The sequence below is a fragment of the Lepus europaeus genome, chromosome 8, assembly GCF_033115175.1.
Source record: "Lepus europaeus isolate LE1 chromosome 8, mLepTim1.pri, whole genome shotgun sequence".
Lineage (NCBI taxonomy): Eukaryota > Metazoa > Chordata > Mammalia > Lagomorpha > Leporidae > Lepus > Lepus europaeus.
In genome coordinates, this window is record NC_084834.1 from 120259036 (window position 1) to 120283329 (window position 24294).

The window sequence follows — 24294 nt, forward strand, 5'->3', positions numbered from 1 at the left end:
ACCCAAATTAAAGGTGGACAGCAAGAGGCTGAACCCAGGTCTACAGAACCCAAGCCCCTGCCAGCCATTATTGTGTTTTAAAGTGGCAGATGGCCCTAGAACATTGTCACTCGGGAGTAACAAAGGGTACAGGAGAGGGAGACGGGGTGCAGATGCTGGCTGGAATACGGGAGAGTGGAAGGCACTGAATACCAAGAATAATGGATAAGACTTCAGCTGCATAACGCAGGACACCACACACAAGCGTACTTCAAAGAGGTCATTAATAATCTGTATTATGAGAAAATTGCACGGATTTCCTATTTTTTTGCCCCTAAATATGCCTTAGTACCAACTGGAATTTGATATCTACCCTTCCCCTACTTCCAGATGATCATATTGAAAATGAGAAAAACTAGTAATAATAATACAACAGAAATGATAATTACAATAATAGCAGCAGTCACAGTGGTAATATTAATGCTAGTTAAATTTTATTGGGCACTTGCTATATTCTATGTGTTACTCATTTCCATATACTACAGGAATCCTTTTTTTCAAGACATATTTATTTGGAAGGCAGATTTAGGTGGGGGGGAGGAAAGGAGAGACCTTCCATCCACTGGGTTACTCCCCAAATGGCCACAAAGGCCAGAGCTGGATCCAGAAGCTGAAGCCAGAAGCCAGGAGCTTCCTCCAGGGGGCCTAGATGGTAGGGGCACTTGGACCATCCTCTGGCGCTTTCCCGGACATATAAGCAGGGAGCTGGATGGGAAGTGGAACAGCCAGGACTCAAACTGGCACCCATATGGGATGTTGGTGTCACAGGCAATGGATTCACCACTATGCTACAGCGTAGGCCCCTATACCAATCCTTTTTACATGTAATATTGAAATCTTATGTGGTAGGCACTATGTCTATTTTACAGACAAGGAAACTAAGTCTCAAAGACAGTGAGTTGGGACTGGCATGTGGCACAGTGTGTTAAGCCACTGCTTGCAACACCAGAATCCCATTATCAGAGTTCCGATTTGAATCCAGCTGCTCTGCTTCTAATCCAGCATCTTGCTAATGCTGCTGGGAGGGCAATGGAAGATAACCCCAGTATTTGGGCCCCTGGCTACCCATGTGGGAGACCTGGATGGATTTCCAGGTTCCTGGCTTCAGCCTGGTCCAGACCTGGCTGTTGTGGCCATTTGGGGGAGTAACCAGTGGATGTAGGGTTTCGCTCTGTTGCATACTCTGCCTTTCAAATAAATAATTAAAAAAAAAAAGAAGCCCAAGAAACAGGATCTTGCCATAAATGAAGTCTATATGTACCTCTCTTCTTGGCCTCTGTTCCACTGGTCTACTTACCTGTTGAAACAGCAGTAACCCCAAACTATTTTAATTACCATGGCTTTTAAATGGCCCTTGATATCTGGTAGTGTTTTCCAACTTTGTGGGGGTTTTTTTGAGTCAAGATTGCTATTTTTGTCTCTGCTTTTCTGTGTAAACATTCATACTCACTAACATGGTCCTGAGGTTGCTGCTGTGATGGTAATGAATCTATAGATAAATTTTGGGTGAAGTCTTTATAATACTGAATCTCTTAATCCATGAACATGGGATATCTCTTCATGTACTTAGATCATCTTTAATTTCCCTCTTTTTAAAAAAAATTTTGTTTGCTTATTGGAAAGGCAGAGTTGGGGGGGGGGATCTTCCATCCACTGGCTCCTCCACAAATGGCCATGTTGGCTGGGGCTGGGCTGGGCCAAAGCCAGGAGCCTGAAACTCTGTCCAGGTCTCCCACATGGGTGGCAGGGGCCCAAGCACTTGGGCCATCTTCTGCTGCCTTCCCAGGTGATTAGCAGGGAGCTGGATTGGAAGTGGAGCAGCGAGGACTTGAACAGTATTCATATGGGATGCCGGTGTCACAGGTGGTGATGTAACCTGCTGTACCACAATGCTGGCCCCTGATTTCTCTTAACAGTGCTTTGCAGTTTTCTGTAGAGAGGCCTTGTACATAGTTTACGATTATAGATTTATTCCTGTATATTTGGCATTTCTGTTTTTTTGTAAAGGGTATATGTTAAAATTTTAATTTTTAATTTTTTCATTGGTAGACTGCAGAAGTGACTGATCTTTGTATATGGATCTTAGACTCAGATTTTTATTAAGTTCATTTTTTATAATAATATGATTGCTGAATTTTTGGATTTTCTGTGTATTCAGTCAGGTTGTCTGCAACAAAAGACCATTTTATTTCATCTTTCTCAAGCCTGTATCCGCCCTCCCATACTCACTTAGCTGAAATTTTCATACAAAACTGAATAAAAGTCCTGTTGGAGGGCTTTGTGATATTCTCAAACTTACCAAGAAATACATGATTATCTATAAAATATTCACCAGGAAATATGAGGTTATCTGTAGAACTTTTGTAGACATCCTTGAATTGCTGCTTTGAAAAGACACATGACCTTTTATTTACAAATGATTTAAAAAATTATCTTGGAGCGGGCACTGTGGCACAGGAGGTTGCCCCCCACTTGTGAAGCCTAAACCCCATATTACAGGGCTAGTCTGAGTCCCATTGCTGCTACTACTCCTCTTCCGATCCAGCTTCCTGCCAATGCACCCTCAGAGGTGACAGATGGTGGTTCAAGTACTTGGGTCCCTGCAACCCACATGGGAGACATGGATGGAGTTCCAGGTTCCTGGCTTCAGTTAGGCCCAACCCTGGCTGCTGCAGGCATTTGGTGAATGAGCCAACAGATGGAAGATACGTCTGTCTGTCTGTCTCTCTGCCTTTCAAATAAATAAAAAAATAAACATTAGGAAAATAAAAAACTTATCTCTTTGTCTTTCTCAGCAGTTTTACTCTGGTCTGGCTAGCTGTGAACTTCTTTTAATTTGTTCTGCTTAGGATACACAGTGCTTCTGAAACCTGTGGCTTGATGTCTTCAATGTCATTTCCATGCTTTTATCCTCTAATTCCTCTCTTATTTTCCAGCGTGTGCCCTTTAACATGAGTCATGTGTCTTTTATTCTCTTTTCTGTCTCTACTGTTTTTTTTTTTTTTCTTAAAATGGCTCATTGTGAATCTTCCTATGGACCTACAACCCAGTTCACTAATTCTCTCTTTAACTATGTTCAATCTGCTTTTAAAACCATCAGTTGAGTTAATTTCAGAAGTATTTTTTTGGTTCTAAAATTTCCTTTTAATTCTTTTAACAGATTCTATTCCTTTAAAGAGATTCTCCATCTTGTTAACTAGTTTTGAATTTTAAAATCCTAACTATTTACACATCTCTACCTGAAACCCCAAAATCTTGGTCATCTTTGGGTCTGTTTGTATCATCTTATTTTCCTGCTTGTCTATTTCTTAGATGTCTGGTAATTTTTTTTTTAAATTGAATTTCATCCATCCTGTAAGGAAAATTCTAGAGGTTGAGTTCTCTCCTTCCAGGGAAGACACCCCTGGTCTTCTTGCAGGCAATAAACAGCAAAGGAGCAAATCCCCTGACTCGGACCCCACAGCTGACTCAAGGCTGGTCAGCGTTCCTCGAAAGGCTCGGAACACCTCTGCTTTGTCCTGGCCCGAGAGCATCCTCCTGCTAGACTCTTGAGCGCCTGCATTCTTTCCTAAGGTCTCTCTTGTTGACAGTCCTGAGCCCTGATTCTTTGCTTTCTGGCGCCATTGGCCCAAACACTGTCACGCTCACCTGTGCGGCATTATCAACAAGTGCTGCCCCGGTTTGGGCTTGTCCCTCCAGGATTCTCTTCTGCTGGAAATCTGAAATCTGCAAACCTGGTGCCCTCAAAGTCCAATCTTTGTGTTCTCAGCCCCACGAGACTTCTTAGAGCTCTGCTCTCTTCTCTTCCTCTCGCAGCCTCCCTCTGGCTTTTTGGTCTCTTGCCCTGCACTGAGAGTCCACAGATGGCCACAGGAGAGAAGCAGTGAGAGTCCACGGAGGCCCACAGGAGGGAAGCAGAAAGCTGGGCTCAACTCAATCAGACCCCCTTGTCTCCACAGAAGCACTGCTTGGGTCCGGTGCCTCAGCAGCAACCTGACAGTGGCAGATGCCTTTGTTCCAATATTTGCTCTCAATTCTGCTTGTTCTTGCTGGTTTCCTGCAAGCTACGTCATCACAGCCCGAAGTGGAAGTAATTAAATAACTTCTTAGTATTTATCACGTTTCAGCTACGTGATTCACATGTCACAGAACCTACCTGTGGGTACCACCATTGTTCTACTTAACTCGCTTTTCACCATGACCCAAAGCATTTCTACCTTTTTCTTATTACGTTTGGCTTTTGTCTCACTTGAAGGCTCCAAGAAGAAATAGTGGAGATGGCAATTGGTTCTAGTGACGTGCATGAACACTTTCCTGGAAATAATCCATTTACCAAGAATCACTGCGGTCTGTGTTCAGAGCAGCCTTTGGTAATCAGGGTTCCCAGCGCCGGCTCCAGGCAACTCTGTGATGGAGAGGGCGGCCACTTCCTTTCTCTACCAGGGAACGGGAGACAAATTCTAGACACAGTTCTAGTCTGTGGCAGGGTTGGAGTTGAAGTTGAGGCCACGCTCCGAGGCCACAGATCATTGTCCTTACCCAGCTGCAGGGTGACTGGGAGGTGGCAGGGCGGTTTAGCACAGGTTGACTCTTAGCTGAATTGTCTTCATTCTCCAGGCCACGCCCTCCTCTCCCCACTCCTGTTTGTTTTCGTGAACCCAGAGGGTGGGACCAGGAGCTTCAGCCTCTGCTGCAAGGCAGGAGATGGACTCACTGCCCCGTGCAGCCTGCTCCTGGAAGCAGGTGGCTACAGACCTCCAAAACCCCACCAATGTGTAACCTCTGACTGCAGGATGGGCAGGACAGTCGCTGTCATTTTAATTCAAACAAGATCCGAAGTCCAGCGCACTGTGCATGAGGGAAAAGCAAGCTCTGGCGAGAGGGGAGGGGAGGCCCTGGGAGGGGAGAAGCCGGTGTGTTTCCAGGAGCCCAGGGAAGACAGCCACGACTTAACAGCGGCTGTAAAATCGCCACCTTTGCACTTGAGCCCACAGCAGCCATCCAGGGTAGGTGGCTCTCTCTCTTCCATGTTCCTGTCCTAGCTTTGCTGTGCTGGTATTATTGATACCGGCAGACAGAGGTCCGGATTCCAGTCGCCAGTGTGGTCCGGTGGCGCAGACACCAGCTTGTGGTACCAATGTTGTACTCCCCGGAGGGCAGGGACGTATTTAGCCTGAGCCTGCACTTCTGACTCCAACAGTCACCTTCCATGCCTAACTCCAGTGTGACTGTTTTTTCTCCCACCCATACCCCGGCCACACACAGTGGGTCTGCTGCTTGACCATTCTCACCTATCTCAGGATGCATAAAACCAAACTCAGCCATTTTCCCACCGAACGCCTCTTCTGCCCTGTTCCCCGTTACATCGTCCCCCAGGTTCTGGGCTATATCATTTGATAAGTGAGGTCAGATCCAGGTTGGAGGTTGACCCATAACAGGTAACACTGCCTGTCTGCTCACGCTTGGAAATCCTCAATTTCAGTGTATAAATCAGTAGCAGGTGCCACTGCCAGTCCTTTCGTCTTCAGGAATCTTTCGAGGTCAACTGAGAAGGCAGTGAGCAGGACTGACCATCCTGAGCTGCCATTCCAAGCCGGCGCTGCCCTCTGCACATGCCCGTGTCCTCCGCGGCAGCCGTGGGTGGCTTGCAGGGCGCTCCGTGTCTGCAGGTAGACGAGCAGCCACTAGGCCCGCACACTGCATCGCGGCGACAGGTGACAGCGCTGACACAGCCAAGTCACTGCTGAAGGGGCCTCCCGTGCTCACAGAGAAGCCCGGGCCCAGCCAGGTGAAGAGAGAGACTCAGGCCCCTGCCTCAGCTGATGGAGCGCTCCGTCTCATCCGGTGCTCACAAATGCTGGATTTCTTTGGGAACAAGGATGTTAAATGAACCGTGGCTACGAGACCACAAGACGGGAGTATGAATCAGGGGAGGATGGTTAAGTCAGCTGCCTGCCTTAAACACCAAATCTGTCATCACCTAGAGTATGTCAGCGGCCATGGATTTTTCATAATCACATAATATTGATTGAGGCTTTTTTACTGTGGCAAAATGTATTGAGCATAATACCATGTTAGGGGCCGGCACTGTGGTGCAGCGGGTTAACGCCCTGGCCTGAAGCGCCGGCATCCCACATGGGCGCCAGTTCGAGACCCGGCTGCTCCACTTACAATCCAGCTCTCTGCTATGGCCTGGGAAAGCAGTGGAGGATGGCCCAAGTCCTTGGGCCCCTGCACCCACATGAGAGACCCAGAAGAAGCTCCTGGCTCCTGGTTTCAGATCGGTGCAGCTCCGGCTGTTGTGGCCAATTGGGGATTGAACCATTGGAGGAAGACCTCTCTCTCTCTCTCTGCCTCTCTTCTCTCTGGGTAACTCTGACTTTCAAACAAACAAATAAATCTTTTTAAAAAATACCATATTAAAGATACAGGTGCACTCCCCAAATGGCTGCAACAGTCAGGGCTGGGCCAAGCTACAGTCAGGAGCCTGGAAGTCCATCCAGGTCTCCCACGCGGTGGGCAGGGGCCCAAGCACTCGGACCATATGCTGCTTTCCACGGCGCATTAGCAGGGAGCTGGATCAGAAGTGGAGCACCCAGGTCTTGAACCTGCACCCATAGGGATGCGGCGTTGGTGTCAGTGTTGCAGGCAGCAGCTTTACCCGCTACACCACAATGCCAGGCCCCTACTTAGTTTCTTAAAATTTATTTTGAAAAGCACAATGACAGGAGGAGTGGGGGAGGAGGAGTCGAAGGAAAGGGAAGGGGCCGACGCTGTGGCGTAGTGGATAAAGCCACTGCCTGCAGTGCCAGCATCCCATATGGGTGCCAGTTAGAGTCCTGGCTGCTCCACTTCTGATCCAGCTCTCTGCTATGGCCTGGGATACGTGGAGGAAGCTCCTGGCTCCTGGCTTCAGATTGGCACAGCTCCAGCTGTTGCAGCCAATTGGGGAGTGAACCAGCGAGTGGAAGACCTCTCTCTCTCTCTCTCTCTCTCTCTCTGCTTCTCCTTTCTCTGTGTAACTCTGACTTTCAATTAAATAAATAAATTTAAAAAAAAAAGAAAGAAGGAAAGGGAAGGAGAGATGGGGAGGGGAGTGCAAGAGAGACATCTTCCACTCATTGGTTCACTCCCTAAAGCCTGCAACAGCTAGGGCTGGGCTAAAGACGGGAGCCAGGAATTCCATCCAAGTCTCCCAGATGGGTGGCAGGGGCCCAAGCACTGGAGCCATCATCATCTGCCTCCCAGGGCGCGTATTAGCAGGAAGCTGGATCAGAAGCAGAGGCATGACTGAATCCCAGAAAGCCCAAATTGGGACGCAGGCATTCCCCAGTGATGGCCTCACCTGCTGCACCACAGCACCTGCCCCATTCTACCTTCTATCTATAAGCTGGACAGCGTGCCTCCTGTAAGTGGCATTGTACGGTATCTGTCCCTTGTGCCTGCCTTATTGCACTGGGCACAGTGTCCTGCAGGGTGCTGTGGCCGAATTTCATTCCTTTCTTGAGCTGATCAACACTCCATGTACCTGTGCCACCTCCTGCTTATATGTTCTTCTGTCAATGGACACGTGGGTTGGCCCTACTTTGGGCAACTGTGGGAAATGCTGCAATAAACACGGGTGTATTGATCAGGATTTTAAAAAATATAAAACTACGGGACTCTGAATTGCAGCTCTGTGGAGACACGGCTGGAAGAGGAACTGGCGCTTTCTGTCCTCATATCACACCAAGGATTTGCCATCATCTCCACAGCCTCCACCCAAATCTCACGGCCACCATCTGTAAAGATTGGCACAGACATCACAGGACAAAGGTTGTAAAAGCGGGGAGGGGATGGCTGGCGCCACGGCTCACTAGGCTAATCCTCCACCTGCGGTGCCCGGCACCCCAGGTTCTAGTCCTGGTCGGGGCGCCGGATTCTGTCCTGGTTGCCCCTCTTCCAGTCCAGCTCTCTGCTGTGGCCCGGGAAGGCAGTGGAGGATGGCCCAAGTGCTTGGGCCCTGCACCCCAGGGGAGACCAGGAGGGAGCACCTGGCTCCTGGCTTTGGATCGGCGTGGTGCTGGCCATAACAGCCATTTGGGGGGTGAACCAATGGGAGGAAGACCTTTCTCTCTGTCTCTCTCTCTCACTGTTTAACCCAGCCCTTGGCAAGCCGGCCCTGGTGTCTGAGGCAGAGCTGCAGGCCCAAGGGTTCCACACCCGGCCCTCCACCCGGGAGGGTCAGAGTCCAGGAGCCCACTCCAGAAGCCACGTGGGCACTCCCGAGAGTCCACGGAACACGCAGGTAAAAGGGAAGCTTAGGGGCGTCCTTGTGGTGTAGCAGGCAGAGCTGCCGCCTGCGACACTGGCTTCCCGTATGGGCGCCGGTTCGAGTCCCGGGTGGTCCCCTTCGCATCCAGCTCCCTGCTAATGCTCCTGAGAAAGCAGCAGCAAATGGCCCAAGTGCTTGGGCCCTGCCACCTGTCTGGGAGACCCAGATGAAGCTCCTGGCTCCCGGCTCAGCCTGGCCGTTGCGGCCACTTGGGGAGTGAACCAGCAGATGGAAGCTACCTCTGTCTCTACCTCTCTGTCGTTCTGCCTTTCAAATAAATAATTTTTTAAAAAAAAATTTGAAATCTATTCATAGTTTTTCATAATTCACATTTTCCACAAACTTTTTGAAGATCCTGTGTATGCATGGATTTCAAAACTCTTTGCACAAGAAACACACTTTCTGATTCCACCGCCCATGAGTGTTCTGCAGTGCCCCCACATTAACCGGAGACCACGGGCTCAGATGGGCTGATTCTGAGGGAGGTGGAGCAGCCACGGCACGAGCTGGGTCCACTTGGGATGCTGGTGTCGCAGGCGGCAGCTTTATCTGCTACGCCACAAAGCCAACCCCAATAAATCAATGAGAGAGAGAGAGAGAGAGAGAGATCGATCGATCCTGCACTAGAAAGCGCAGCCGCCACCAGCCTGCAGGGACAAGTCACACGGGCTCTCGAAGCTGCGTTCCTTCCACCTGTGACTCACCGGCCAGGCCAGGTCCTAGGAGACAGGCTCTGGCTGGTCGCAGGCAGGGCTGAAGCGGGAGAGGAGGTGGGGCAGCCGGCCCTTGGGGCTACTCTCACGGGATGCTGACGGCGCAGCCTATCAGAGGTAGGGGGCACTCCCAGAAAGGAAATTCAGAGGCTTCTGGGAGGGGAACGGGACGCCACCAGCTAAGTGACCCCACAGGTGGCATGGTGCACAGCTGGCTCAGGCCAGCCCACTTCCTGGTGTCCTGCCGATCCTATCTCTCCCCAAGGGACAGCCTGCTTTCACGGTGGTGTGTGCACCCATTGCGTGCTGTGATCCCCAGCTCAGGCACGGGGCACAACGCCCCTGGCTCCTCTTTGCAAGCTGTGAAGGGCAGAGGGAGGTGCGGGACAGGCCTGACCCTGGGAGGTCAGAGTGCAAGAGGAGTGAGAAGGAAAGCTGGCGCTGAAGCCCAGGGCACTGTCTGTCACCCACTGTGCACTTGAGCTACGGGAGGAGACGCGGAGAGCCTGTCCTCTTTTCACTTGGGTTATCTAGAACTACGTCTGCAGGGCTGTGTGAACAGAACAATAAAAAGCAAAGGATAGTGTACTGGAGAAGAGACAACTCCAGCAAAGATTTCCTCCTTCACACGCATGCACACACACACAAGATGAGGGCAGTCCCCTCTCTGTCCCTAGTTCTTATTATCTGGGCGTGACCCCTGGAACCGTGGCAGCCATTTTGTGACTGTGTGGGCAAACACCCACTCCTTGAGGATGCCAGAGGAAAAAGTGGGTCAGCCTACATCTCGATGTTGCTCGGCTGCTCTGTCCATTGACCCTGGAACTTAGAACTTTCTGGTACATCAGATAACACGAAATCTCATTACTGCTGTGGACGCTAGGAGTTGCCACAGCTGGAATCATTCTGCCCGACCCAGCCTTCCCGCTACTACCGTAAGCACTAGGTACATTTTAAAGACCACTGACATCATCTAACTTCAGGGTTCCAGCCGGCGAGGGAAATTCTCCCTGTCCAAAAAAGGAGAGGTTTTCTGCAGTGGCACAGTGAGTGCTCGCCTCAGGCCAGCCCTCCCACTCCTTGTCTTTTGTCTTTTTTGGACAAGCATCATGTAATTTGGGACCATAGATATTGGGTAATTACTACGGCAATGATTAGGGATTCACTTCAGGAATAAGGAAATATAATTATAGTCCCATTTCAGCTTGTCGCCATGACAACAGGGGCATTTGCAATTGATCAGCAGTTTTCTTTCTAAACAGATCTGTGGGTCTCATTCAAATGAAATGCTAAGGAGCAATTAAACACACTCATCAGACAAACTACAGTCGCTGGAAGAGACTGGAATCAATTACGCATGGTGTGACATCTCCCAGGCTCATCCCTGCCTCTCACACTCTATGGAATGCACAGTACCCAACAGCTACAAACCCAGTCACCTGTCGGTTCCAACAGAAATGTGCCAAGCCGTCCAAGTTCAAGGACGAGGAGGAGAGCCTGCAGTCTTACAGAATCGTAGACTTACAGACACATCCTTAAACCAGCGCCACCCTTCACATGTTCGTACTCCTGCGGAGTGAGTTCTCACTTGAGTAGCGTGTGCAAAAGCGTTTTTCATTTTGCAAGATTTTCTTGGCTATTTTAGGTCCCTTGCAGCTTCATAAATTTTATAATCTACTTGATAATTTATGGGGGAAAAAGACAACTGAGATTTTGGGAGGGACTTCACTGAATCTGTAGATCAATTCGTGGCGTATTGCCACCTTTTTCAACACTGCTTTCCAATCAATGAACACACAGTGTCTTGCCATCTATTGAGATCTTTTTTTTTTTTTAAAGTTTTTTATTTTTTGACAGGCAGAGTGGACAGTGAGAGAGGGACAGAGAGAAAGGTCTTCCTTTTGCCGTTGGTTTACCCTCCAATGGCCGCCGCAATAGGTGCGCTGCGGCCGGCGCACCGCGCTGATCCGATGGCAGGAGCCAGGTGCTTCTCCTGGTCTCCTTTGCGGGTACAGGGCCCAAGGACTTGGGCCATCCTCCACTGCACTCCCGGGCCACAGCAGAGAGCTGGCCTGGAAGAGGGGCAGCTGGGACAGGATTGGTGCCCCGACCGGGACTAGAACCCGGTGTGCCGGCGCCGCAAGGTGGAGGATTAGCCTAGTGAGCCGTGGCACCAGCCCATCTATTGAGATCTTATTTCACTGATATTTTGTCATTTTTAGAGTACAAGTCTTGCACTTTTCTTGGTTAATATTCCTGAGTATTTTGTTCTTTTGAATGCTATTGTAAACGGAACTGTTTTTCTAAGCTCACTTTTAGATTTTTTTTTAATTACTACACAAAAATATAAGCAAGATACAGAAACTCAACTCTTGCATCCTGCAACCTTGTTCAACCTTGTTTATAAGTCTAATGGTCCAATGGGTTTGTGTGTGTGTGTGTGCGTGTGTGTGCGCGCGCACATTTCTTACAATTTTCTATATGTAAGATCATGGCATCTAAAAGACAGAAGCAGTTTTACATTTTTCTCTTCAAGACCGATGCCTTTTGTTTCTTGCTGAATTGTCCGAGCTATAACCCACGGCACGGTACCGTGTAGTACGTGGTTGAGCAGAAGGATAAGACATTCTTGTCCTGCTTCTATCTTAAGGGGAATACGTTCATTCGTTCACCGTAAGTAGGGTGTCAGTGGCATTTTTCAAACATACCTTTTATCAAGCTGAAGAAGTTCCCTTCTATTCCTAGTGGCCTTTTTAATCATGAAACAGTAACGATTTTGCCAAATCCTTTTTTTATGCATCTACTGAGATGTACGTATGGTTTTTGTTATCTGTTTTGTTAGTACATTATATAACAAGGAGTCTTCAAAAAGTTCATGAAAAATGAGTATTAAGTAAAAAAAAAAACCTACCCATATTTCAGAATGTTTTTGCACCAAAATAAACATATTTTCATTCAATTTTTCCACATCCTGTTTGAAGTACTCTTCTATGTTGATTGATGTTTGTATGTTAAACCAACTTTGCATTCATGGATTAAACCCATGTGGTCATGGGATATAATCCTTTTCATACGTTGCTACCTGTACTTTGCTGGGAGTTTTGTGTCTATGGTCATATGGGGTATTGGTCTGTGGTTGGTTTGTTTTTTTTCCTTAGTGCAGTGTTTCTGTCTGGTGTTGGTACGAGGATATCACTGGCCTCACTGAGCGTGCTGAGAAGTTCCCCTATTCTGTTGGCCACATTCATTTTTGTAAGGTAATTTCTGCTTCTGCAGTTCTCTGATAAGTTCATGCCTTGCCCCTCAGCTACTCCATATCCTACCCACTGCCTGGGTCAGTTCCTGGCTTCCTCATCCAAGGCTCTCTCCTGATTGGTCCAGTGCCAGAGTGAGCCCGCCCTGTCCAGAGCCCCGACAGCTGGCACTCCACACAGAGCGCTGTCGTTGTGCGTGATGCTACCACGCCTGCAGGAGGAGCTGGATGCAGGAGCAGTGGAGCCAGCGAGCAGCAGGGGGCTCAGGCAGGCAGCTGGCGGGAGCAGCCTGGAGGCCCAGGATCAGAAGGGCAGCTCAGGGCCCTGGGACCCGCTCCTGGCAAGCCTACAGCCTCCTGGGGAGGCAGATGGGGGCGGGGGGGGCAGGCAAGGATGCTCCGTCTGCTGCTTGAATAGTGGCTCAGCCCTTCCAGCGGCACGCCTCGGCCAAGTCCCTCCAGCTTTAGTGTTCTGTCTTTGAACTGCTGGCACTGTCAGTCCCAGGGGGTCATGGTACGTATTACGTGAGTTCATCGACGCAAAGCACATTCTGTTAAGTCCAGTGAATGGGAAATGTTTGATGTAACCACTGGACACTCTCTGTGGAAAAGGGGCCGTGGTCAAAGAAACCTTGGAATGCTCTATGTTCCCTCTTCTTAGGGATCCGCAAGGCACCTGAGTACAAGAAAAGCCCCGTAACATCCTAGGGAAAGGGTCCTATGTGGCCTTAATTTCCCGGTCTTATTTTCCAAGATGCCTTTTTAAACGCAACATCTGTTTGACACACTTTTGGGAAATATGATGTCAGTTGCATCGAATTAATCAAGAAATCGCTTTCAATTGCTAAACACGGATCACATTCTAGTGCTTTGCTTTCCCCAAGGTCTGTATGACTTACAAGCAGCAGCACGGGAGAGAGGGGCTGCCACCCTAGAAAGGAGCAGAACGCTTTGGCAACTTGCAGGCAGGAAGAGATCAATACAGAGCTATTCTCGGCCGCTGAGACGTTTCTAGAATTACAGACTCTCAGAGTTCAACAGCATGCTACAGGTCAGCACCCTGAGATTCCGGCCAGTGCAGGAACCCCACCTTCCGCGTTCCCGCCCGCTGTGGCACGACCAGACTCCCCGTTGTAGGCAGCTCTCGGAATCAGGAAGTTCCCCCTCAAGGTGGGCTCAAATCTGCCTCCTTGGAACTTGCACCAAAGAGGATACTCATGGAATTTTGAGTTCTGTATTGCCGGGACAACGATCTTGAATGACTGCACAATATGAACTAACACCTGACAGTCTGTCGTTAGGAAACACCTTTGTCACTGTCTCCAATATGAACCAACACCTGTCAGTCTGTCGTCAGGAAACACCTTTGTCACTGTCTCCAGCTGTAAAGAGACTGCAAAATCAGAAAGTCACCCACGCTAGAAGTGATGCTCAGCGTCTGCCGCGTGGGCTGAACGACTTTGTCACTGTCGTTTCCTGTAGTAAAGGGGGCGTGCGCACTTCAGATTACTCTACGTGCCTGTATTTCTATCTCAATTTTAAAGTATTTAAAGAGAACTTTTATTTTTTTTTTTTATTTGAGAGGCAGAGACAGAGGCATGTGTGCACTCAGAGAGAGAGAGAGAGGGAGGGAGAGGGAGGGAGAGGGAGGGAGAGGGAGGGAGAGGGAGGGAGAGGGACTGGGAGTAGGAGAGGGAGGGAGAGAGGGAGAGAAGGAGTGGGGGGGGAGAGGGGACTTCCCATCCACTGGTTCACTCCCAAATGCCCAGGGACCAGGAATTTGACCCTAGGCTTCCGTGTCAGTAGCAGCAGCAGGGGTCCAACCACTTGAACCATCACCTGCTGCTCCCAAGAGGCCCATCATCAGGAAGCTGGAATTGGGAACGGAGTGGGGACTTGAACCCAGGGCACTGACATCTTGTGGCTATGCCAAATGCCCACCCCTGAAGAGAGACTTTCTAGCCCAAAGCTTATTGGCCTGGCTCCCTTACTGATGAGTATTTTACAAAGACAAACATTTCATTAAAATATAGCACGTGTCTCATAAATGCAGGTTTGTCAACAAGAGCGATGTTGACAACAGGTGGCATTATCTATATGTTATAGAAATGATCCAATGTGGAATTCTCCAAGGCTTCAAAAGCTTACAGCCTTAGGGAAAACACCAAGTGGCAGCTGAGAAATAGATGGGATTTAAATGGGAAGAGAACCGGCCGGGGCCCCACTTCCTCTGGGAATCCAACGTGGTTCAGGACGGAATCAGGAACTGGGCAAAGTCACAGCCCAGCCTGAGGCGGGACGTTGTGTTTTCGCTGGCTGGTGCTCCCAAAGGAGAACCTCGTCGACTTGACCTTATCTGGCACCCAGCTGCTTCCTGGCCACACCTGAGCAGTGTCTGGATCTCATTTTTAAGTGTTCGCATTCCTGTTGGACAGCTGGAGAAACCGAAGGAAATCAGGACGGCGTCCCCCTGGCCGATTCTCAACTGAGTTACAGCCGTGGGTCCGTCTCTGCCAACTCCGTTCCTGCCTTTCAACCGCTCCTTCAGGCGCACTTGATCTTTCTCTGCCTTAAATGGAACAGAGAGCCAGGCCCAGGAAGGACAAGAGTCAGCGTCGGGGACGGCGCGCGGACGCTGCTGGCGGCCACGGCGAAGTTCAGTGCGCTCGGGCTGGCTGAGGGCTGGTGATGTCACACCACACGCGGCAGGGAGTAGGGCACAGGTTTTGCCAGCGTATGCGATGCCTGGCGCTCAGGGGCCATGTGTTTTTGAGCACCTAATAGGAGTTAACCCAGGCCCTGACTTCATGGAGCTGACAGTCAGCGAGAGACAGAAAAGCAAATCGATAACTTTCATCGAAAGTGCTAAGTGCTTTGCCGGAACCGTGCAAAGACCTCACTAGGGAACACGGGCAAGGGGCAAATGCACCAGGCCCGATGGCTGGAAAGGCTTCCTGAGGAGGTGACTGCGACGCTCCTAAGCTGTCACCATCGGGGTGGAGCCCTGGCTGCCTCTGACAGCAGTGCCCAGTGCTCAGGTGGGAAGGGGTTTCCCGAGCCTGTTTTTCTGGGTTCTTGCACTGTCAAGGCCAGACCTAGCACCTGCGTTCTGAAAGGGCAGGGAGCAAGTTGGGGGGGGGGAGAAGGAAGAGAGAAGGGAGGGAGGTTGGGGGGGAGAGCAGCTAGAAGCTCGCTGAGAAGAGGTTCTAGAAGTTTCTAAGGATGGTTAGGGGTGCGAAGGGTGGCCCCCGTGCCCCAGCCCTCTGCATCTGTGACACAAGGGCAAGCCCTCACCATGAGCGTGGCCACCCCTCCCCTTGGCCAAGCGACGGGAGCCTGGTTTGCCTCCATCCGAGGTGCACTGCCAGTGTGAGCTGCCTCCCCCCTCCAGTGAGAGCAGTGAAAGGAATGCCCTGCACCCGCCCGGCCAATGAGGTCAGCTCCCCTGCTGCCAGCCACACGGAACACAGCAGGGGTCACCAGCGAGCCCCCCACGCTTCCCAGATGAACGACACTTGGGATCCTGCTCCTGCCTGCTGAGCCTCTGCTGGCGCCTCCAGGGCCCCTGGTCCACCGGGAGGGTGAGGGTTGTTACCTCAGGCTGTCGGCCACGCTCTCCTCATCGGACGAGAAGGTCCCATTGCTGGCACTCCGGGAGGGACAGTGACTCTTCTTCCCCAACGCCTCGCGCGACGACGACGATGTCACTTTCTTTTTCCTTTTGCCGAACAGCTTCTTAAAAGGCTGGAATTTGCCTCCCTTCTTCTTGTCTGCGGGTTACAAGATAAACACGCGCTGTAGTGGGGCAGCGCTGTGCCTCGGACGGAACTGCCGCTGAGCGGCCCGGGCCGGGGCCGCAGGGCAAAGGGCGCCCGGAGCGGCCGAGCCCCAGCGCCAGGAATGTCGGGCCAGCCCGGGGGCCGGGGGCACCGGCAGCTGGAGCGCAAGCCCTGGGCCCGGGGAGGCGTCTGTCCCCCCAGGACCAGAAGCGGCCCCAAGCTCCCCAGTGGTGGGCACAGTGGCCTCTGTGCAGCCACTTGCAGGTGCTGCCTGCTCTCTGGCCCAATGCAAGGTGTTCTTTCCTTTGGGGGAAGCTGGGAGCAACACGTGAGTCACGCAGGTCTCTCTCTCTCTCTCTCTTTCTCACACAAACACACACACACTCATTTCTCTTATGGGAGGGGGTCACCAAAAGGTCATGGAGAACGCATGTGATGAAGACACTAGGCAAGAATTTCAAAAACATTTGCACCAAATAACCCGGTCTCCTAAAACAGCAGTGTGGAGTCCACGGCAGCTCTCCCATTGTTCTGCTTTGGCCGTGGGTATGAACGGAAGGCAACGCTTAGCTCTTGGCTGACCTCTGCCCCCGGCCCCCAGGCCCCAGCCCCACGCACTGCCATGATTTCTCTGGTCTCTTTGTACTCTGAAGAGCCCCACAGGCAGCCCTGGGCTCACTGCCGACCACTGAAATCTCAGGACCACCTGCGGTCCCGCTCCCGCCCTCTTTGGTGCAGATCCCTTCGCCCTACTCCATTCCTACCTCGGGAAAAGGAGGAGAGAAGCCTCCCTCTTGCCAGAACACATCTTCTCCAATCCTTCTTTCCCCTTTAAGAAGTTTAAAGAGCCACTTATCCAGGTTGCACAACCTCACCTTAAAACACCCACTGCGTAACCCTTGCTACGCAGCACTGCCCTGAGAGCTTTATAGCCATGAACTTGGTCAATCCTGACAACCACGCCCCGGGCACAGAGATGAAACAACCCATGTGGCTCCTGGGAAGCCCTGCTTGGAAGCAGGACTCAGGGGCCCTGAGCAGGAAGGAAAGGCAGACGCTCACAACGGGGCCTGCAAATACCCGGGCAGCACGCACGGGCACAGCCCCCAGCTGTTGTCAGTGGCCATGGAGCTCTGAGGGGCCCGACTCCCAGAGGGCTCTGCTGCCAAAGTGAGGTGAGTGACGTCACGAGCCAGACGCCTCAGCCCTTCAGTGCCGGCCTCACTGAGACGCCACAGAAAGAGCGAAGCCAAGTCGCTCACCGGGCAGCGGCATACGGCGCTGAGGGAGCACTCGGAACCCTCCCCAGGGACGCGGAGACCACAGTCTGGGGCTGCTGGCGCACAGGCAGACAGCCCTGCACACCTCGGCGGCCCCTGGAGCAGCCTGCTGCTGGGTCACGTTTAAAGGGAGGGAGTTCAGGGCCCGCCAGAGGCCCCCGATGCAGGAAGCACTGCGCTGGGCACAGAGTTCTGAAGAAAGTTAGCTTCTCTGTGCCGTCTCACTTAGAGGAACAGTACAGCTGAGATTATAGCCTTTCACAGGATGAACATGGAGCAGGCAATAAGCAGCCTGGTTAAGATGCTACTTTTTTTTTTTTTTAAAGATTTATTTATTCGAAAGTCAGAGTTACACAGAGAGAAGAGAGGCAGGGAGAGGTCCTCCATCTGCTGGTTCACTCCCCAGTTGGCCGCAACGGCCAGAACTGTGCCAATCCAAAGCCAGGAGCCAGGAGCTTCTTCCAGGTCTCCCACGCAGGTGCAGGGGCCTAAGGACTTGGGCCATCTTCTGGTGCTTTCCCAGGCCATAGCAGAGAGCTGGATGGGAAGTGGAGCAGCCGGGTCTTGAACCAGTGCCCATATGGGATGCCAGCACTGCAGGCCAGGACGTTAACCTACTGTGCCACAGTGTCAGCCCTTTAGATGCTACTTGAGTCCCCCACATCCCACACCCGAGGACCTGGGTTCAAGTCCCAGTTCCACTCCCCAATTCCAGCTTCCTGCTAACGCGCTCCCAGGGAGGCAGCAGGGGATGGCTCAAGTAGCTGGGCTCCTGCCACCCATGTGGGAGACTCGGATTGATTTCCTGGCTCCTGGTTTTGGCCTGACCCAGCCCCAGCCATTGCAGGCATCTGGAGAGTAAATCAATGCATGGGGAATCTCCCGGGCCACAGCAGAGAGCTGGACTGGAAGAGGGGCAACCGGGACAGAATCCAGTGCCCCGACGGGGACTAGAACCCTGTGTGCCGGCGCTACAGGCGGAGGGTTAGCCAAGTGAGCCACGACACCGGTGAACTCTCAATTTTCTGAGCAAAAGTACTGCAGACCCCAACAGCGCAGTTCCCACACACGTCACTGAGGGCATCGGCACCCCTCCCTGGGGAGCGCAGACCTGCTTGCATGGTGAGTGGGTACCTGGAGAGGACTCTGCGTGGACAGCCAGGGCAGAATAAAACTGCCAGCCTTGGTGACGTTCAGCTGAGCTGGAACCATGGGAGTTAACCACAATCAGAGCCAAATCAAATGCCGGCTTCTTGAAGCAGTCGCTTTTGTACGTAAGCAACAGTGTGTTGGTCTGTGCACCGGGGAGAATGCTGGCAAGGTCTTGGCTCTGGCCTCACGGCCGTGAGAGATGACGGCCACCCTGCCCACCGGTTGCTGCTGCGGTCCCATTACAGGGGACAGAGACAGGAGCAGAGGCTGGAAGCAGCTGAATATAAACATGGAGAGGGGGCGTGACTCTGCCTGGCCGCCAAGAGGAATCCTGGGTCTGACTCCCGACTCCAGCTTCTCGCTCACGCAGACCCTGGGAGGCGGCGGTGACAGCTCATGGGTTCCTGCCACCATGTGAGAGCCCCGGGTTGTGTTCCCGGCTCCCAGCCTCAGCCGCAGCCCAGCACGGATTGCTGCAGGCATTTGAGGAGTGGCCCCGCAGGGACTAGCAGCTCTGTCTGTCTGTCTCTCTGCCCGTGGAGAGGCCATAACGGGGCGGTCTTCAGCAAGCACGGGCTAGCCCCTTCCTAGGGCCTGCAGGGCTGGCTGGCTGTCTGGGCACTGCTCAGAGACAGGGTCCGGGACACCTGGCGTGCCTGCAGGGTGGAGACTTGGCACAAGCACACCTGCCGGCTCCCGGAGGATGTGCTGAAGTCCAAGTGTTGGAGAATCAAGTCCCGTGGATCACCGGGTGCGCTCTTCCAGCAACGCCTGCGTTGTTACCAGGAAGGTAAACGAGCAGTGGAGCTACAACAAGGCAGAGGCTGAGTCCCCAGACTCCAGTCTCCCTGCAGAGGCAGGCTCGGAAGGCAGAGGCGTGGGATCTCGGGACATCTGTTACGAAAAGTAATCCTGCCTTTCCCACTCCCAAAGCGAAGAACATGCTTCCTGTCTAAAGCGCATGTAAAACTCAAAACTTAATAGCTCATGTTTATTTTCTTATTGACTGTGGCAACTGATTCATTTTCTAGAATCAACTTCATGATAAGACTCAATAACTTACACTGAAGCCCACTCTACACTTAGCAAAACGTAAGCGATATTAATAAGGAATGAAAGTTTTAAATCACAGATCAAGTTATTCTCTCATTTGATTCCCCAATTTATATTCTCAAATATAAGATCTCTCATATAAAAAAGCAAGCCGTGGGGCCGACATTATGGCCTAGTGGGTAAAGCTGCTGCCAGCAACTTCGGCATCCCATATGGGTGCCAGTCAGTGATCTGGCTGCTCCACTTCCGATCCAGCTCCCTGCTAATGGCCTGGGAAAGGCAGCAGCAGATGGCCCAAGCGTTTGGGCCCCTGCCATCTATGTGCCATCTGTGAAGCTCCTCGGCTACTGGCTTTGGCCTGGCCCAGCCCTGGCTGTTGTTGCTATTTGTTGCAACAAATGAATGGAAGATCTTCCTCTCTGTAACTCTTTCAGACAAATAAATAATCAATCTTTTCATTAAAAAACAGCAAGTTATGGCACACCTGCAATTCTATGCTCCATTGACCACTATGAAAATATAAGTATGCATAGTATGTATGTGGAAAATATATGTATAGTTTATGTGGTATCAACTACTTTATGATCAGTTTATGATTTGGGGGCAGTATTAGCAGTCTGAATCCACAGAATCAATGGGAACAAGGGGACAGTCATCGGTCGGGCTATTTTCTTGTCCAATAGCACCAACTGCTATTGTAAGGACTTCTCTGGTACACAGATGGGACCCCAAAGACTGAAACAGTTTGAAAAACACAGCAAAACAGACGACTTACACAAAGCCAGTGTGGAATATTCCAAAATATACTCCTCTGTGGGAGGCCAGCTCAGCAAACTGTTCTGCAACAGTGCAGTTCTTTAAGGAAACATCTTACAACTTCACCACTGGAGATTTACTTCTGTTGGGTGGCTGGGACAGGGGGAGGAGAGGAAGGAGAAATGCTACAGGTGCCAAACTGTGCTGTCTTTTGGCTGCAGGTCTAGCGATTGGGTTAGACGTCTGGATCCCACAGTCAAGAGGGCGTGGCCCAAATCCTGGTCGTTTTACTAGCTAGGAAACATCTGCTCACCAGCCTCTCTAGGAATTTGCCGTCTTAAGCTGTAAACACTGAATTATAGGAAGGAAGGCAGTGGGTGCCCCATTTTCATGGTATTTCAGCATTTTTCTGTTGTAATTTTCCACATGAAAAAAAAAAAAAAACCTGTGGATGCACATCTACTGCTTCAGGGATCACAGCCATTTTCATTTTGCAAGTACTGAATTAAATTAACTTATTTTCATCATCCGATAATCACTTTACGGATTTTTTTCCATTTAAAAAAGTGCTCATTATCCATTATTTCATGGATATAATTACATACCATTTGATGACTGCATCATCATAATAGCTAGTTTATAGAGAAGATTCAAAAAATTAAAAATCACTGAGTAAGACAAGCAAATCTGATTCACTTTCCATTTGTCAGAAGGATGCAATTCCTACAATTCCATTTCTAAACCTAAATGAGAACATCCAATTCCTCTGCATTGGGTTTCAATTGTACACTTCCAAGTGAGGTACAGAAATTTGCTATGATTGTTCATTTTAAGCATCAGAAATGTTGGAAGTCTGGGGTTTCTCAGCAGTCAGTACCAGGTTCTCAAGGCCTGAACACTTTATTTCTTATTTCTTTTTTTAAAAAGATGATTTATTTATTTGAAAGTTCGAGTTATACAGAGTGGAAGAGACAGAGAGAGAGAGAGAGAGACAGACAGACACACTCTTCTATCCATTGGTTCACTCCCCAGGTGGCCCCAACAACCAGGGATGAGCCAGACTGAAACTAGGAGCAGGAGCTTCTTCCGGGTCTCCCACATGGGGCAGGGGCCCAAGCACTTGGGCCATCTTCTACTGCTTTCCCAGGCCATTGGCAGGGAGTTGTATTGGAAGTGGAGCAGCCGGGACACAAACTGGCACCCCTAGGGATGCTGGTGCTGCAGGTGGTGGCTTTACCAGTTATGCCACAATGTTTTAGAATACAGGAAAAGTAAAGTTAAATATGTATGTTGACTTTGGAACCTTTCAGTCTTTATTATGTTGTTATCATTACTGTTCTCCATGAGAACAGGGACTGCTGGTACTTTCTAAACTTGTTGGAAATTTGGCCATGGAAGGCTTGTTTTGTGGTAGAGACTTGACCTTTTCAACAACAACATGATTTTGGTTCCTCAGAACACACACTAGGAAGGTTGTTCTTATTTCTTTCAAATATCTTTTGTTATATTTTTAAAAATCATTGTTACCTGAGAGACAGACAGACAGACAGAGATCTCCTATCTACTGGCTCACTCTCCAGATACCCACAACAGCCAGGGCTGGACTAGGCTGAAGCGAGGAACTGGAAACTCAATCCAGATCTCCCACCCGGGCGGTGAGAACTCCATTTATCACTTGCTACCTCCCAGGGTCAACATTAGCAGGAAGCCTGAGTCAGGAGCTGGAGCCAGGAACTGAAGCCAGGTACTCCTATGTAGGATGCTGGCATCATAACTGGTGTGTTTGCCACTAGGGATCACTGGGTACCATATGTGTGTGTGTGTCTCTCTCTCTCTCTCTCTCTCTCACACACACACACACACATACACACACATCTAGGGATCATTGGGTGCCATATACGCCACACACACAAACATGCACACACATCTAAACCCCAGAGAATACTGCTCAGTAAAAACATGTGGGTTGACAAACATCTTGGGCTTTTTTTTTTTTTGACAGGCAGATAGTGAGAGATAGTGAGAGAGAGACAGAGAGAAAGGTCTTCCGTTTTGCTGTTGGTTCACCCTCCAATGGCCACTGTGGCCGGCTCATAGCGCTGATCTGAAGCCAGGAGCCAGGTGCTTCTCCTGGTCTCCCATGCGGGTGCAGGGCCCAAGCACTTGGGCCATCCTCCACTGCCTTCCCGGGCCATAGCAGAGAGCTGGCCTGGAAGAGGGGCAACCAGGATAGAATCTGGCGCCCCAACCGGGACTAGAACCCAGTGTGCCAGCACCGCAAGGCAGAGGATTAGCCTGTTAAGCCACGGCGCCGGCCGGGCTTTCTTAGTTAAAGAAACATAATGTTTTAGGTCAACTTCCGATTCCAAACGTGTGTGGAAACAGTAGTCATCAGGCCACACGGCAACTGTCTGAGACCCTCCGTTTCACTAACTGAAGGGGAATTCTGCAAGGCTCTGCTTAGCCCTGGGACACCTGACTACCTTGGAGAGGAGACTGTTGAGCTAAAAAGGGTGACCAGACGTACACAGGATATACAAGGACTCCGTGGCGGTCCTATGTCCACTGGACCTGGGATTCCAGCAGAGCCCAGCTCTGTCTAAGGAGTTGGAAGCGTGTCAGAGGGCCTGCCCTGCAACATGCTGTGAGGATAAGACTGAGGATGGAGATCCCACGCCCACAGCTCGGGAGGCAGCAGGTCAAGTGCCAAGCGGAAGGAGGGACAGTTTCCTCTTTCTGGGGGGAGCCCTGAGGGTGGACGATGCTGCTGTGCTGGTTCACAAAATGGTCAGGCCCAGGACCAGCTCCCTATCAGAGCAGGAGGGAGCCCCTGGAACAAGTTCCCGGAACAAGTGAGAACGCGACCTTCACAAGTCAGAGGTCAGAGGCAGAGGTCACGGTGGGCATCCCAGATGAGGAAGCACGAGGCCCTGGACATGTGAGTGCTGGGCTACAGCTTGGCTTGGCTTTGTCCTACCCCCAGGACCTCAGAACATGACACCAGAATATAGGGCCTTTAAAAAGTAATTGAAGTTAAATAAGGCCTTGTAATTCAGCTTGACCCACTAGGACAAACAGGGGGCATTAGGACACAGAGGAGCTCAGAAGGAAGACCATGTGGACACAGCAAGAAGACGGCCACCTGCAAACCCAGGGAAGAGGCCTCAGAAGAAGCCAGTCTGCCGACACCTTGAGCTTGGGAAACACATCTGTGCTACGTCACCCAGCCTGTGTTTTGGTAACGAACACACCACCACGTTCTGCGAGGTGACAGTAAAGAGATCTCCATGGATATGCTCCTTGTGTCTCTGCCTTCGTCCTTGTGTGTGTCCTGTTCTACCTGGGTGCTTTTCTCCCACCCACTGCCCACACAGCGCAGTCCGGGACTCTGGAAAGCCTTCCTGGAACACCCTGTCCAGAGGGAATGACACCCCGCTGTCCCACACTTGTGCGCCGTGCAGACACTGTCAGCTCACCACAGGAGTGCCAAGCTTCTCTCGGCTGTGAGCTCCTGGCGCATCCCAGCTCTCTTGGCAACACTCAATATTGTAGATCGACCAGTCATTCCCTCCTCCCCTGGGGCCAGAGGGGTTTAGGAAATCGGAATTTTTCAAACTGTTTAAAGGTAGATTTAAACCCTGAAGTGCTCTGTGACGGCACGTAGAAAGAAACAACAAAATGTGTGGAAAACATCAGAACCCACACGAGGCTTTACTAGCATGGGGATTTGTGCCAAACTTGCAAAGAACTTTGGGTGCAGAGAAAGGACAAAGAACAGTGATCTCATTACCCTGCAGAGTCAGTCCTCCAATCCCACTGGATTGGAAAACACAAATGTGTTCCCCATGATCCATACGTGCTGCTCCCCTGGAGAAACCGCAGCCAGCTGAGCTGGGGTGTGCGGAAGTCAGGCCAGAAGCTCACTCGCATGACCCAAATGTCTCCCAGTGATCTC

At 50.9% G+C, this 24294-nt stretch overlaps 1 protein-coding gene across 1 annotated transcript in view; it reads right to left on the reverse strand.

Annotated features, from left to right (window-relative positions):
* Positions 1-24294, reverse strand: part of CRACD (capping protein inhibiting regulator of actin dynamics) — a 118288-nt gene that overhangs the window by 25252 nt on the left and 68742 nt on the right. The window contains exon 2 of the mRNA XM_062198940.1: positions 15915-16089. The gene's annotated coding sequence lies outside the window, so the exon portion shown is untranslated. The remainder of the gene's footprint in view (positions 1-15914; positions 16090-24294) is intronic.